Below are 13865 nucleotides of genomic sequence, written 5' to 3' on the forward strand. Positions count from 1 at the left end.
CATGGCAATGATACGATATACGATAGAATGAATGTAAAACCAATGTTCTCCCATGTAAACTATCACATAATTCACAATAAAACATTAAAAAAAAAAAAAAAAAAAGATGAGGATGAACGTGAGGCCAGAGAAAATGTGAAGAGAGAGGTAATAGCCCCAGAGTTCATTGGGAAATTGACTTTACCAAAATCAAACCTGGTATGTATGGATAATAAATACCTTTTAGTATTCATAGATACTTTCTCAGGCTGGGTCGAAGCCTACCCCGCAAAAAGAGAAACTGCCGCTGTAGTAGTAAAAAACTGCTTGAAGAAATCGTTCCCAGGTACGGACTACCGATCCTCTTAGGGTCAGATAATGGGCCTGCTTTCATCTCTCAGGTAACCCAAAAAGTAGTACAGACTTTGGGGACAAATTGGAAATTACATTGTGCATATCATCCCCCAAGCTCTGGTCAGGTAGAAAGGATGAATCGGACACTTAAAGAGACATTAGCTAAATTAACCCTAGAGACTGGCGGAGATTGGGTAACCCTCCTTCCTTTTGCTATACATGTTGTTGTTGTTGTTAAGTGCCGTCGAGTCAGTTTCGACCCATAGAGACCCTGTACAGGGTTTCCGAGGGTGTAAATCTTTACAGGAGTAGAAAGCCTCATCTTTCTCCCGTGGAGCGGCTGATAGTTTCAAACCGCTGACCTTAAGGTTCGCAGTCCGATTCGTAACCACTACGCTACCAGAGCTCCTTACATAGGACCAGAAATATACTCGCCACATTTAACGTCCTAAACAGCTCCCACCCAGAACTCACCAAAAACTGCTGGTTGTGCCTTGAAGCAAAGCTTCCATACTACGAGGGTATCGCTATAACTAGCAATTTTAGCGAGACTTCTGAACAGAGTAAGTGTAGATGGAAAGAAGGGGTGGGAAAGAAGCTGACGCTAGAACAGATCTCAGGAAGAGGAACCTGCATTGGAAAAATCCCCCGAAATTATCTGCACTTATGTAATAATACCATTCAGATATCCACAAGCAGCAATGACAGTAATACATATTATAAGCCTGGAAAAGATGCTTGGTGGGCATACTGGGCATGCAATACTGGCATAACTGCCTGTGCCCATAAGACTATACTTAACCAAGTTGAAGAAACCAATTTGGGCCCATAATTTGGCCCAGGAGGTACTCACTCAAGGGGGGAATGAAGGACCAAAAGACCCCAACCAGAAAAATTGCTTTATGAGTTTCCTTTCCCTAAAGAAATTTCTTCCAACATACCTGAACCCACTCTAACCGCCAAACTGGCACCAGTAACCGTTAGAACCCTCCCTAACCGCCAAACTTCTGACACCAGCAACCTTCCCCAGATAAGAGCCAATCAGCAGCAACCTTCCCCAGATAAGAGCCAATCAGCTTGAAAGTTGAATGGTAAACTTCCCCTGACTGCCTATAAAAAGGCCTGTGTGCCTGCTTTGGAGGCCTCCATCAATTCAGATGGTAGACCCATTGCATGCTGTGTTGAGATCAATAAACGCTTCTGCTGAGTGCATACACTAGGAGAGTTGAGAGTCCTTCGTGGGGGACACGAAATCGGGCACCACAGACATCACTTAACAAAAACAACAACATAGGGTTTTCAAGGAGCAGCTGGTGGGTTTGAATCATCAACCATTTGGTTAGCAGTCCAGTGTTTATCCTACAGCAACACAGCAGGTCTCCTGTTCAAACATAATGGATTCCTATAAAAATGATACAGAAGCTGAGTGCAGAGATCACAGGTCAAAGGGACACTCTGTGATGAAAAAAAGAAAAAATGCATGAGTTACAGTGTATTCAAACTCACTTTTGAAACTCCTTCGAAGGCTGTATGGCACCAACTCATTTCTCTGAAAGTTAACACATAAAGGCATAAAAGGAAAGAATCAAATGCATTTTCCTGTGACCTCTATTTAAGGATAACCAAATAACTTCTGAAGAAAAGTGCTCTGCTATTAGCCAATAATAGACTGTCAATTAGAACCCACCTAGACGCTCCTAGGAAGAGAGAGATCTGTTCTGTTTATTGCTTGAAAGACCTGTGGACAGTTCTGCTCTGCTGGCGTGTGGTGACTTGGTGTCAACTAACAGCAAGCTAAGGAATGTAGATGGATCGGGTTTGTTTAAATCACCACTGTTGTCCAGTGGGTTCCAAATTCACAGTTACCTTGGACAGGGTTTCTGAGAACAGCTGGGGGGGTGTCAACTACTGACCTTGAGGTTAGCAGAGTTAGCAGTCAGTGCTTATCATACAGCACCATATGAGGGCTTCATGTTGCTGTTGTTGTTAAGTGCCTTCGACTTTGTTTTGACTGTTTGAACCGCTGACCTAGAAGTTAGCACAGTTAACAGTCCTGTACATGTTGTTGTTGTTAAGTGCCCTTGAGTTGGTTTTGACTCATTGTTGTTAAGTTCCGTGGAGTCGGTTCCGACCCATAGCGATCCTTGACAGGGTTTCCAAGGCTGTAAATCTTTACGGGAGCTGAAAGCCTCATCTTTCTCCCGTGGAGCAGCTGGTAGTTTTGAACTGCTAACCTTGCGGTTCGCTGCCCGATTCGTAACCACTGCGCTACCAGAGGCCCTAAAGACTACTTAGGCAGGTGATAATGGAGGGGGGAAAAAAAAAAGTTGATTGAGAACTAGTATTTCATTAAAGGTTACAATGGAGGCCTGGGAGCCCTGGTGTAGCGCTGTTGGATAAGTATTGGACTGCTGGCCACAAGATCAGCAGTTCAAATCCACCGCTCCTCGGAAACCCTATATAAAGGGTTTTACCCACCACAAGGGGAACAATAACACTACTGTAGCAGGCACACCTTAGAATAGTCAACCATTTAAGATCAATAGGGTAGTATTTACCCAACGACATAATTCAGAAGGGTTAAGAAGGAACCAGAAAACAAAGAGGGCAAGTGGGCTAAGTCGTGTTACAGTGTGAGGACTGCAATCAATGAGATGAAACAAAACGTGTCTGAATTGCTGAATGGAAAACCGATCTGCTCTCTAAATCTTCATCCGATTCACAACAAAAAAGTTTAAAATAAACTTTTTGAAGGCCCGTCATATATCTGTATCTTTCCCTTTGGAGGGTCCCAAACCATTGTAATAGCTAAAATTTTTTTGCATCCTCCCCACCAAGAATCAGTTGCCACCCCCCATGGAGGCTACACCCCCTCCAACGCCACCAATCCGCGCTGGCAGATCTACTTTCTTAAGAAAACTAGCCTGGATTGCTGCGGCCTCGGAGGAATACTCGTAGAGTCCGCAGCCGCAGTCGACCAGCTCCTGGCAGAACCGAGCCCCGACTGGCACACAGTATTCCAACACCACACACGGAGCTTTTTCTAGGCGTTCCAACCCAGCAACGGTAAAACCGTCCGCTCACCTGGCGGTTGCAGAAATAACCAAGATGTAACGACGTAAGCGTTCGAAATGGCGCTGGCCGCAGTGGCCTCTGGAACTTGTAGTTTAAAGCAGGAAACCGGTCAGATCCATCAGAAGGTAGGCCCAACGACCACCATTCAACCTTAGGTTCATATTCAGACACACCATGCAGCTTCCTTGCTCAGAGTGTGGATTTCACCCTGTTTTGATGCGAGTCGACCGATAGAGACTCCTTAAAGATTCCAGAAAATCCCACACAACGCTTGAGGGTAAGACTTGCCGTGATGCCTTTAGGGAAATGTAGTCCGGATCCAGAAACACTGCGGAAAGCTGGGAGACAGGATCCAGGTTTCACTCAGTGACCGCGACAACAGGGTTGTTGTTAAAGGGAAGGGGTTTGTGTTGTGTGCCCTCTGCTGGGGTAGAGGTGGGAAGGGAGGACTGTGGTGTGTGTCAGGATGTGCTTGAGACTGTGATAGGTAGTTAAGTGGATAATACATTTGACTGGGGAACGATGTGATTATGGTTTTAAAGGTGATGTCTACGATTAATGAAAACATCGGGAGCAGTCAGCGACTAGGATCGTATAATTTGTAAAGACATTGTTCATCTTTGTTTGCATGGTTTGGGGTTTAAAATGGATTCCTGTGGGATTGTAAAGTGGATGATAAACACAGTTTTCGCGTATGTCAGCTAAAGTGGGAAAAGAGGTGTATCAGCATCGTATTGAGAGAATGACCACGATTGTAGGAAACTGTGTAACCTCTCAGCATGAGTTTCCTCACTTCTAAAATGAGCTGAACAGTTGTGTAACACTTTAGAGCAGCGCTGTCCAATAGAACTTTCTGCAGTAATGCGTTCATAGTCTAGATCTGTGCTGCCCAATTCAGCTGCATTAACCACGTTTGATTAATTATTGAGCACTTAAAATGTGGTTGGTTTGATTGAAGAGCTGAATTTTTCGTTTTCTTTAATATTAATTTACTCAGATTTAAACAGTCATAAGTAGTTAGTGCACGGTGGCACTGTAGGATAAGCACTGAACTACTAGCCACAAGGTTGGCAGTTAGAGCCCGCCAGCTCCTCATGGGAGAAAGATGAAGCTTTCTGATCCCACCAAGATGTATAACCTTGGAAAACCAATAAGGGCACAGAACCGACTCTGTGCATTTAACAACATGTAGTTGTTGGTGGTGGTTATGTGCCATGGAGTCGGTTCCGACTCACAGCGACCCTGTACAGGATTTTCGAGGCTGTTAATCGTTACGGGAGCAGAAAGCCTCATCTTTCTTCCGCGGAACAGCTGGTAGTTTCAAATTGCCGACCTTGAGGTTAGCAGCCCGATTCGTAGCTACTACGCTACCAGAGCAATCAATTCATACTTATCGATAATTACGTTGAACATCAAGAGACTGAAAGTAACAGAATGGATAAGAAAACAGGATTTTTTCAATATCCTGTCTACAAGAGATAGACCTTACACACAAAGACAAAACTAGCTTAAAAATCAAAGGATAAGAAAAGTATATCAAGCAATAAAAAATGAACAGGAGCATCAATATTAATTTCTGATAAAATAGACTTGAGGCAAAACCAGTATAAGAGACAAAGAAGACCATTATCTCATAATTAAAAGGTCAGTTGAAGAAGAGGACATAACCATAATAAATATCTATGCTCCCAGTGAAAAAGCCTCAAAATACATAAATCAAACTCTAATAGAACTGAAGAAAGAAACAGACAAGCCTAGGAGGAGGAAGTAAAATAACTGCTGTTCCATGGAAGGGATTGCAATCATTGAGATGAAGCAAAGTGAACAATTTATTGAATGTAAAGCTGATGTTCTTGTCTGTAAACCTTCACTCAATTCACAATAAAAAGTAAAAAAAAAAGTATATAGTTACTAAAATTTGAATTTCATATAGCAAAATGCTATTCTGATTTTTTCAGATAATTAAATTGTTACAAAATCATAGATAACTTTGTAAATACAAATATAAAAATTTGAAGTTATTGCTTCTTAATATAGCTTCCATCTAGGTCTATACACTTCTGAAGGGGGTGCTGCTTCTCTCTAACCCTTTCCTGAAGAATTCTGTGCGCTTCGGTTTATACTACATCAAAACAGAAGATTTAGCTTCTGCAAGGGACTCAAATTGTGTTCCTTTTAAAAGTTCTTTGAGTTTGAGAACCGAAAAGAAGACTGAAGGAGGCAAGATCAGGAGTGTAGAGTGGTTTCCCAATGAAATTCTTGTAGGAAACCCCTGCTGCCCTGGAAGAAGGAGTAAGCAGAAACATTGTTGTGATTCCTTCAAGCAACTTTTCTAGTCTTTTTCTCACCAACACAGTCTTTAATTTTTCTGAGAACTTTTTAATAAGCCCCCTTGGTCATCCTGTGTCTGTCTAGAAAGATCTATCAAGATTACCCCTTTGGAAGTTACAAAACAGAAGCTGTAACCTTCTAAGTTGACCTCTCTGCTTGGAATTTAACTGATTCTGCAGATTTCCTTAAAAGTCACTGTTGAATTAAAAAAAACAACAACTTTTTATTGTGAATTGAGTGAAGGATTACAGAGCAGATCAGCAGTTTTATAATCAACCAATCACACACTTCATTTCATCTCAGTGAGTGTAATCTCCTCCATGTAACAGCAGTGATTCCTCCCTGTGGTTCTTATTCCATCCACCCTCCTTCACAACCTTTCTGAACTTTGTAAGAAAATGTTGCTCTTTTGATATTGAATAGTTGGCCATTTGATTTGACTTTTTTTTTTTTTTTAAGTACCCTAAAAGACTAAGACAAATGTATTACTGGGAGAACTTATCTGCAGCTATGAACTGATTGCAGAAACATGTTTGAGCACATTTTGTTTGGAATAAACCTGTGCATGTAGGAACAGAAACCCTAGTAGCAATACTTTTTGACTAACCTTCGTAGATGCACATATCTGTATATAATTTGAATAAACATGCAGATAATTTAAAAATTAGTTTATTTTCCAATCCTATAAAATAAAAAAGAACCACTTTCTGAGTGTTTATGAGATAGGATTCTTAAGAGCAATAGAATATTAAATGGCAAGACTACATACTGATGAAGGCAGAAAAGTTGTGAGACCTAGAAAAATTAAGCAGTCCTGTTGTGTTTCGGCACTCACAGGTTTCCCTGTATATTGTCTGTGATGATGGCACTTAACAACAACAACAACTTTCTCACTACAATGGCAGAGTTGAGTAGTTAATGACGGGATCCTAATTACTAGCTGGCTCTTTATAGGACTAGGTTGTGTACTGGTGTACCATCACAAAATGGAACATTGTGCAGTAATAAAAAAGGAATTATTGCCACAAACAATAAGAGGGACTCACCTCAGAGTCATAGTAATGAGGGAAACAAGTCAGACACATGACTACATAGATCACATTCATATAAAGTTCAAGAACAGACAAAGGAAATCTATGGTAATGTTGCTGTTAAGTGCCATTGAGTTGGTTCTGACTCATAGTGACTCTGTATAGGGTAAAATTTCAGAAATGGAATTTTTACATGCAACTAAAATTTTGCTAAAGGTAATACAAAAATGGTTGCAACAGTACATTGACAGGGAGCTGCCAGAGGTTCAAACCAGATTTAGAGGAGGACATGGAACGAGGGATCTCACTGCTGATGGCAGATGGATCTTGGCTGAAAGCAGAGAATACCAGAAAAATGTTTACTTGTGCTTTATTGGTTGTGTGGATCATGACAAGCTATGAACAACAGTGCTGAGAATGAGTATTCTGGAACACTGAATTGTGCTCATGAGGAACCTGTACAGGCCATCATTTGAACAGAACAAGTGAATACCAAATGGTTTAAAATCAGGAAAGGTGTGCGCTAGGGTTGTACTCTTTCACCATACTGTTCAAACTGTCTGCTGAGCAAATAATCCGAGAAGCTGGGTTATATGAAGAAAATGTGACATCAAGACTGGAGGGAGGACTCATTAACAACCTGTGATATGTAGATGATATAACCTTGCTTGCTGAGAGTGAAGAGGACTTAAACACTTACTTTTTTGTTGTTAAGTACCATCAAGTCAATTTCGACTCATAGTGAGCCTGCATAGGGTTTCCAAGGAGCAGCAGGTGAGCTTGAACCATTGACCTTGCCATTTAAACTGACCTTGAAGTCCAACACATTAACCCGCAGCACCACACCAAGACTCCAAAATAGTTACTGATAAAGATCAAAGACCAGAGCCTTCAGTATGGGTTGCATCTCAATGTAAAGAAAACAAACATCCTCACTACTGGACCAACAAATAACATCATGATAAATGGAGAAAAGATTGAAGTTGTCAAAGATTTTATTTTGTTTGGATCCACTATTAACACTCATGGAAGCAGCAGTCAAGAAATAAAATGACATACTGCATTAGGCAAATCTGCTGCACAAGATGTCAGTTTGAGGACTAAGGTGTGCCTGACACAAGGCATGGTATTTTCAATAGTTTCATATGCATGTGAAAGTTAGACAATGAATAAGGAAGATTGTAGAAGAATTGATGCATTTGAGTTACGGTGTTGGAGGAGAATATTGGAAGTATCAAAGACTGCCAAAAGAACAAACCAATCTGTGTTGGAAGAAGTACAGCCAAAGTGCTCCTGAGAATCCAGAATCACCAGATATCATGTTTCATACTTTGAAAATATTTTCAAGGGGGACCAGTCCTTGGGGAAGTACATTGTGCTACGTAAAGTGGTGTGTCAACAAAGAAAAGGAAGACCTCCAATGAGAAGGACTGGCACAGTGGCAGCAGCAATGGGCTCAAGTTTAATGATAGTGAGGATGGCTCAGGGCTGGGCAGTGTTTGTTCTGTTGTGCATAAATAAGGTCTACATGAGTTGGAACCCGACTCGGCAGCACCTAGCAACAACAAATCCTTAAATAGGTTGCTAAGTCCTGAGGCTCCGACTCATAGTGACCCTGTATAGGGTTTTCAAGGAACAGCTGGTGGATTTGAACCACCAACCTTGTGAAGGTGGGAAATGCCAGGATCCCAGGCTCTGCGGGGAGTCTGTAGTTTTAAGACTGTGACCCAGACACGGAAACCCCAGCATCACGTTTGTGTGCTAGGGATGGAGCTTGCTGAGGGGTAATGTGCCTGACCGAGTGTGACCACTAACGATGGGGCTGTGTTTTCCTGCGTTGTCCTGTTTCCTACGTGCAGTAATTCAGGTGTGGACAGAGAGAATGCTGAGCAATTTTCCCAGGCTTACACCTGGTCCAGAGATCAGTGGGGTCTGTGATTTCATTTGTGAAATGTCAGCGTTGTGCTGATAAACATGACTGTGCCCCACTATGTTATTCCTGAAATAGTTTTGATATACCTGTGTCCCACGGGTACTGTGGTCTTTGGTCACAGCTTTATTATATATTCTCAAAGAGAAAAAAAAAAGACACTTTACTTTGACTTTGTTTTCTCATCCACAAAACCAAATATTAACTGTGTTGAAAACAATCAAAACTCAAGGAAATTTGAACATAAGGTTTATTCTGAGCGGTTATTCTATATGTTGTTGTTGTTGTTGTTAGGTGCCTTTGAGTTGGTAGCCTCTCATAGTGACTCTATGCACAGCAGAACAAACACTGATCTGTCCTGGGCCAACCTCCCAATTGTTGCTACACTTGGCCCTGCTGGTATTTAAAATACTGGTGGCATACCTTCTAGCTTCACAGTAACACTCAAACCACCACAGTAGGGCAAACTGACAGACAAGTGGTGGAATGGAGATATAAAGGCTGAAAATTGAAAGCCAATTACATTATCCTGTAGCAATCAATCTGCGAATCTAAATAACAATTTCTTTGAAACATAAAAGTACTATTTATCAATTATAAAATAAATATCTGAAAATCACATATGATTTGTAATCAATTATGTATTATAGACTAATTTGAAGTACCTTAAAATTTTTCGTATATCAAAACTGGTGCACATACTGTAGTATGTGGCATTTTAAATCTGAAGAAATAAGTACTTCAGCCTGTTTTTTATCATTCCAATTGCATGCTTTCTTTTGTGAAGTTTAGGTAATATCTAGTTATTTTGAGTTATAAAATAAATTAGTGCTGATTGCTTTCATCTTTTGTCCCTGTTTCCTAAGGAAAAATGTGATTGAAAGTCAGAATTTTGAGGCTTCCTGTGGAGCCTCTGCAATACATAAGACTATAGGTGGAAGCCTGAACCACATCCAGATCTCCAGAGATGGGAAATTCCCACTGGAAAGGACAAGCAGACCAACCTGGAGTGGCTAGAAGAACAGAAGATACTTCTTGAAAGAAAGACCTACAGGAAAAATATAAAACAACATAGGAAGACCGACTGTTACTATGAGAACTAGCAACATGCTTGCCCAGGAAACATCAAGGCAAGTGGTCAGGTCCCCTCAGTGCAAACCCCCTTCCAAGACTAAGACTCAATGGGAATACACGCTCTGACTGGTGACCACGCTCAACACTGATAAGGGAAAGTGAGGGAAAAACAGCAATGAAGCCATGAGCTAAGCCCTACAACGTTCAATAGACTTCTGTGAACCCGGGTGAAGACCTGATTGGCCAGCAGTGTGGCAAGACCTGGGGACTCTTGGGCCCAGAGTCAGTGACATAGCCACAGAGGACTAGAGTGGAGAGTGAAGCATCCAGCTGTTAAGAAGAGAGGGCATATGCATAAGAACACCCACACTTGCAGATAATACCCACTTATCCTGGCTTCAGTGACTGGATGATCAGAGCTCAACCAGAAGTAAAAAGAAGAGGAAAAAAAAAAAAAAGTATTCTCATACAATTTGATGAACTTGACCTACACCTATGGAAGCAGTAGCTCAAAAGAAGGAACAAGTCCTTACAGCAAGAATCATCCCCACCCCCTCCACACACAGAGTAGACAGGGATGGGCAACTTGGACATTGGCTACCCAAAATGGGGGTGGGGGGCTACAAAGGCAAGAAGTGACTGGCTTACAAGCTTTCAAGAGGGAACCTAGATCCAGAGGGCCTGGAGGAAGGTAGAATCTCCAGTGAGTAGTATTCAATCTGACTAGACGGGGCTGATGCAATGAAATGCAGAGGGGTCTCTTGTGATACAGTAGTGAATAATTGTTATCCGGATTGATTGTGAGGGTTGGAAATGTAAAGGTAGACGTTTTATTGCAAGGAGGGGAGTGATTAACTTTTCAGTCTAGGAGCGGAGAGGTCCCTAGGACCATCAAGGGAGAAGAGCAGAGAGTTGGACCCGACCCAGAGAAGCAGTAATGCCTGAAATGGAGCCAGAGATGATGATGTGGAGCGATGGAGCAACTGGAGACTTAGATCCAGAGAGGGAGAGCGACTGTGTGCTGAAGACTTGGGTGGTATTGGGGAAGGATTGCATAGCGGGGATTGTAACCATGGCAATGAGACGATATACGTTAAAATGAATGTAAAACCAATGTTCTCCCATGTAAAAGATCACATAATTCACAATAAAACATTTAAGAAAAAAAAAAGAAAGTCAGAATTTTCTCCCTCATGGAATCTGACGGTGGGTAGGAGCAGGTGAGCAGCCTGTCATAATTTAGGGGAATAAAATTTTCCAGCCTACCTGAATATAGACATTTTTGCTTTATATTGTTTATGTAATAAGCATTTTCTATGCCTTTATGCATCAGTTTGGAGTCCTGGTGTGGTGCTCTACAATAAGCACTAGACTACTAACCACAAGGTTGGTGGTTCAAGCCCACCAGCCACTCCTCACAAACCCTGTACAGGGTCACTATGAGTCAGAAGCAACCAATGGCACTTAACAATAACATGCATACAATCATGATCTGTGTTTTATATCCCTTGCCCCCAAAACCTATATTTTAATTTTCAAATTAATGATTAAAAAACTATATGGAATAGTACTATATAACCTGTAAAATCTCCAAAACCAGTGCCCTTTGCTCATTCATATTAGGAGTCCTGGTATGGTGCCATAGGATAAGCACTGGACCTCAAGGTTAGTTTGAACCTCAAGGTCGGCAGTTCAAACTAACCAGCTGTTCTTCAGAAACCCTACACAGGAGGTTGCTATGAGTTGCAACTGATCTGATGGCACTTAACAACAACCATTGTTCATTTATCTTTTTTTTTTTTTTTCCTTTACCAGAATTGCTATACTAACCATATTTTTGTTTTCTTTAAAGAAGTAGGTTTTAGTTATTAAATTAGCTTTTTCCCATTTTGAATATTTTATTTTTCATTATCACATGCATATTATTCATAAGCATGCATATGCATATATTCATATGCTTGCAAAAGATGGACAGTGAATAAGGAAGACCACATAAAAATTGATGCATTTGAGTTATGGTATTGGAGGAGAATATTGAAAGTACCACGGACTGCCAAAAGAACAAATAGATCTGTGTTGGAAGAAGTGCAGCCAAAGTGCTCCTTGGAAGACAGGATGGCCAGACTTCATCTCTCATACTTTGAACATATTGCCAGCAGAGACCAGTCACTGGAGAAGGATATCATGTATGGTAAGGTGGAGGGTTGGAGAAAAAGAGGAAGACCTCAGCGAGATGGATTGGCACAGTGGCAGCATCAATGGGATCAAATGTAGCAACAATTGTGAGGTTTGCCCAGGACCAACCAGTGTTTTATTCTGTTGTGCATAAGGTTGTTATGAGTTGGTACCAACTTGATGGCACCTAACAACAACAACAACAATGGAGTTTTTGTTATTCCTTTTCTCGATTTTTGGGTTGCATGCTTAGTTTCTTTGTTTATAATCTATTTTATAGTCTAGCATTATTCATAATCTTATAACATATACATGAATTTAGAGCTATAAATTCTCCTGTGTGGATTTGGCAGGTCCTCTCATGTTTTGCTATGTAGTGTATACGCTGATATTTATTTCAAAAGGAATAAAGTTTTATTTTTAGACAAGATTTTATGTATGTAGGTATAGAATTAATATACAGAGTTTATATATTGTTTGGAAAGGCTTTTTATTTTTACCTTGGTGTAAATTTTATGAAGCAGCATCTGTCTTCTCACACTTTAAAATCTCATATTTTTATCTGTAGGATCAATTATCCCTTGTTCAATGAGGAATGAATGTGTCAATAAAGTATTTCTTATTCTAATTTACATTAATGTCTTTTTCCATTATGGTATGTTTCGTGTTGAGTAAGATGTGGATCATGGTTAAACATGTATATAAACCACAAAAAATAATTATGGATTTCCACAGTTACTTATATGAGGGGGCTTCAAAAAGTTTAGAAGATTGCTTTAAAAGATAGTAACTTTCTTCACAAACTTTTGGAAGCCTCCTTATAAATGAATGTAAAATGATCTGAAACAATAAGTGAGTTTGTGAACATTGGGAATGGAACTGAAATTAGGGGTGATGGTCAAAAGTGGGTGCAACTTTATCTAATGTATAAATCTTTTCAAGAAAAAGACAAACACACATTATCACCGATCAAAACAATAAACAAAGAATCCAAACACACTCAAAAGGGGTTATCAAAGTAACAGTTTATAATGGAAAAGTTTCAATATTTAACAAAATAACAGTTGGTAAGGACAGGTGAACATGAAAAAGTTAATAAAATAGTAACAATGTATTTAACAAACAGTATTAAATGCTAGCTGTAATGTACACAATCACACTTTATGAAAACAACAGATACAGTCTTAGAGTTTGCACTAAAGTTTTACAGTTGGAAAGATTACAGAGAGCTACATTTTTTGTTGTTATTTTTCTTCTTTACATTTTTATGGAGTGAAATTATTTTGCAAAAGAAATTTATGGAAGGGAAATAATAATCTTCTAAAACAAAAAGTACAGATCTATCAGGTATTACAGACGGAACACTAATGTAACTATGATGAGACAGATACAACCTCTGAAACAGAGATTTAAAAGACAAAGTTTGACCTAATAGGTAAGTTTATATCAACAAAAATATAATCTATCATCAAACAGGCAATGAAACACAACAAAAAAAGGGGTAAGATTATTGAGTAAATGGTGTTAGGATGATAATCTGGAGAGGGGAAAAAAGGTGCATTCAGAGTTTCCATAAATAACAAAATAATTTTCAGATGTATTAGTGTAAGGTGCAAACATTTAAGAATATTTTTAAATAATAAAAGTAGTAACTAGCCCCCCAAATAATTTTCAATGTTTAAAATAATGCTAAAATACAATATTTTGTTCATTATTCACAAGTATCAATTTTCTGAAATTAATGAAGACAAAATGTAGATTAAAGTCTTCACATACTTATTTCATTCAGAGTAGGTGTTTGCTTTTTCCTGTATGGATTCCCTCAGGTTGACTACCCTGTAGAGCATAAGTGAGGATTTTGTCCTTTATATTTCCAGGGACTCTCACACCAGTGTTGAAATTCCCTCCTTAACCAC

This window comes from Chrysochloris asiatica, unplaced genomic scaffold (assembly GCF_000296735.1).
Source record: "Chrysochloris asiatica unplaced genomic scaffold, ChrAsi1.0 scaffold00104, whole genome shotgun sequence".
NCBI classification, from domain to species: Eukaryota; Metazoa; Chordata; class Mammalia; order Afrosoricida; family Chrysochloridae; genus Chrysochloris; species Chrysochloris asiatica.